This window comes from Salvelinus alpinus, chromosome 1 (assembly GCF_045679555.1).
Source record: "Salvelinus alpinus chromosome 1, SLU_Salpinus.1, whole genome shotgun sequence".
Classification (NCBI taxonomy): Eukaryota; Metazoa; Chordata; class Actinopteri; order Salmoniformes; family Salmonidae; genus Salvelinus; species Salvelinus alpinus.
In genome coordinates, this window is record NC_092086.1 from 21086201 (window position 1) to 21089469 (window position 3269).

The following is a 3269-nucleotide window of genomic DNA, read 5'->3' on the forward strand; positions in this document are numbered from 1 at the left end:
TAAATAAAGGTAAAATGTAAAAAATAGTCTTAGCTGAAATTCTCCAATTTACAGTGTGTATCCCCCAGTTCAGTGGAGAGTAGCTCCACTCCTGAATCCTTCAGGTCATTATTGCTCAGATCCAGCTCTGATCCAGCTCATGCTTTGAGCTGAGAGTTGAAGCCAACACCTCACAGGATTTCACAGTGAGGTTATAATCATTCAACCTGGGAAGAGAGGATGCAGCTAAGTAACCCACACAAATCTATAACTACATTTATAACATGAAGAACGTACATATTTATATTTACATCATCCACTTTCCTTTGCAGTGGAGACAGTCAAAGTCACTCACTTCAGTGTCTCCAGTTTACAGTGTGGATCCCCCAGTCCAGCAGAGAGCAGCTTCACTCCTGAATCCTGAAGTTTATTGCCACTCATGTCCAGCACTCTCAGACAGCATGAGTTTGATTAGATAACAGAAGCCAGTGGCTCACAGCATTTCTTGGTGAGCTTGCCCCCTTTAAAGCCATTGAGTTCACACAGTTAGGCCTATATGTGAGTATGAACATTCATAGCTGTAGAAACCAAGTCATTCAATTAATCACAGATTGACACAATGTCACACGACAATAGGAATAACAGCATTACTTCATATATTTAAAGAATATCATACAGTTTACCATAGATTAACACACAGGGTTACATAGAATGTAAGAAATGCTACTTGTTTTAAACCCCAAGGTGCTACAATAAAAACACATCCAAGCAATTAGTATTCAATTGTAGAAAGACTAGAGGCCTATAATACACTGACATAAAAAGATAGGTACGACGTACAGCAGAGTTACTTGTAAGGACAAACTATTAAAATATATTGATTGTTTTGGTAAATGCTGAATATGTCGGCTCAGTCGGAAATGACCTTTACATTTCTATAGTGCAATCTGTACCGCTTCAGTTATACAGATTGAATAGCGCCCCAAGTCATTCACAGCAATAGGAATAACTTTACTATTATGAATTTTCCTGTTAAAATTAAATACTACTTATATTAAATTAATTGGACTATTATTTATTTGTATTATTAATTTTGAATATACAGTATATCATAATTAAAACAGGGTTACATACAATGTAAATAATTCTACATTACTATAATAAAAAATATATATATATTTGTAACACGCTTTTCAAAAACCCAAGAATGATACAATAAAAATCTAAGCAATTAGTACAACACACATGACAATCCAGAGACATCTAATACACTGAAATAGAGCTCAGTCTGGTAAGACGTACAGTAGAGTTACTTGTAAGGACAAACTATTAAAATATATTAATTGTTTTGGTAAATGCTGAATATGTCGGCTCAGTCGGAAATGACCTTTACATTTCTATAGAGCAATCTGTACCGCTTCAGTTATACAGATTGAATAGCGCCCCAAGTCATACACGGCAATAACAACTTCAGCATTATTTGTTTTACTATTAAAATTAAATACTATTTATATTAAATTAATTTGACTATTATTCATTTTTATATACAGGATATCATAGATTAACACATGGTTACATACAATGTAAGTAATTCTATATTACTAAAATACATTGTTTTTATTTCAATTTGATTTGTAACACGCTTTTCAAAAACCCAAGAATGCTACAATAAAAATCCAAGCAACTAGTACAACACGCATGAAAATCCAGAGACATCTAATACACTGAAATAAAGCTATCGACATTTAATACACTGAAATAAAGCTATCAGTCTGGTAAGACGTACAGCAGAGTTACTAGGAAGACAATAAGGTTGTTGAGATCCTGTGACACCGGGTGCTGTAGTTGTCCTGGAGGGCAGGCAGTGTGTCCCCAGTGATGCATTTGTTGATGTTGAGGGAGGGGTTATTTTCCTGGCACCACTTCGCCAGGGCTCTCTGATTGATTGAGAGATTCAAGGAGCTATCATCGTCGATTCGAAGCATTGAATATCTACATTCACGCACTTTGAAATTAATTTTGTAACTGTCCCAGAAGCATTTAACTGCAGCGCACTCCCACAACCAAGGACTTGGAGCTGTGGCCATTCCTTCACTGAATCTGTGAGCTGTCAATCATTTAACCTGGGAAGGAAAGAAGGGAAGTGGATCTAAGTCCTCATACAGCAGCATAGACATATAGGGTCGTATTCACTAGACATCAAAGAGAAGAACACGGAACAAAACGGGCATGGACTACCTGAACTTGTCCAATAAGAAACTAGCATATATTGAATATGACTCAGTGTCTGGATGTCTACAATGGCTTACTGATCACTACATCAGTGTGCTCATGAAACTGATCAGTAAAACTCACTGCAGTGTCTCCAGTTTATAGAGGGGATCCTCTCGTACAGAAGAGAGCAGCTTTACTCCAGAGTCTCCTAGAGTATTTCCACTCAGGTCCAGCTCCTTCAGGTGGGAGGGGTTTGACCTCAGAGCTGAAGCCAGAGAAGCACAGCCTTCCTCTGTGATGCTGAAGCCTGCCAGGCTGCGGATATTGAGGGAGAAAATATACACAATATAACAGAAATGTCAGTTTTGCATCTAAAGACAATACAATCAATGATAAAAACTGACAAATTGCCTTCAATTATGACATTAGAGACCAAGGCCCAATTATGACACCAGAGACCAAGGCAGGAATTGAATCCAAGTTATAGAGCAGTGCACTGGAAAGCTGACAATGCTGACAATGTGTTTCCATTGTTTGTGGAAATCTCATTCAATCTAAATGTAGCGCATCTCGACTCAAGCATTACCTTTGAAAGTCGCATTGTCAGCTGTCCAGTGCACTGCCTTGGATTAAATCCAGGACCAAGTGAAATGTAAGTTAAACTCCATGAGGGTTAGCGTTACCTGTGTCTCCAATTTATATTGTGGATTCTCAAGTCCAGCACAGATGAATCTCACTCCTGAATCCTGGAGTTTATTTCCTCCCAGGTCTAGCTCTCTCAAACTTGAGGTGTTAAAGCTGAGAGTTGAAGCCAGCATTCATTCAACTTGGAGAAAGATGATGCAAATAAGTAATCCACACAAATCTATAACTAAATTAACCAGGTTTCCATCCAACCTTTTAATGTGAGCAAAGTACATGTTGGATAAAAAATGTCATGACAGGTCTGATGGAAACAGCAAGTTTGTTGGTAAACCTTCCAAATGTCGACAAAACAAAATATGCTAGCCTCCCGAGTGGCGCAGCGGTCTAAGCCACTGCATCGCAGTGCTAGAGGAGTGACTACAGATCCGGGT

The 3269-nt window shown here is 38.2% G+C and overlaps 1 long non-coding RNA gene across 1 annotated transcript; it reads right to left on the reverse strand.

Moving 5' to 3' along the window:
• Window positions 1–612: 612 nt before the first annotated feature.
• LOC139579618 (uncharacterized) lies at window positions 613–3022 on the reverse strand. The gene is made up of 3 exons (XR_011675809.1): window positions 2877–3022; window positions 2335–2508; window positions 613–2102 (listed from the first exon to the last, which is right to left on the reverse strand). It is a non-coding gene; the product is annotated as an uncharacterized lncRNA (long non-coding RNA).
• Between the last annotated feature and the right edge of the window lie 247 nt (window positions 3023–3269).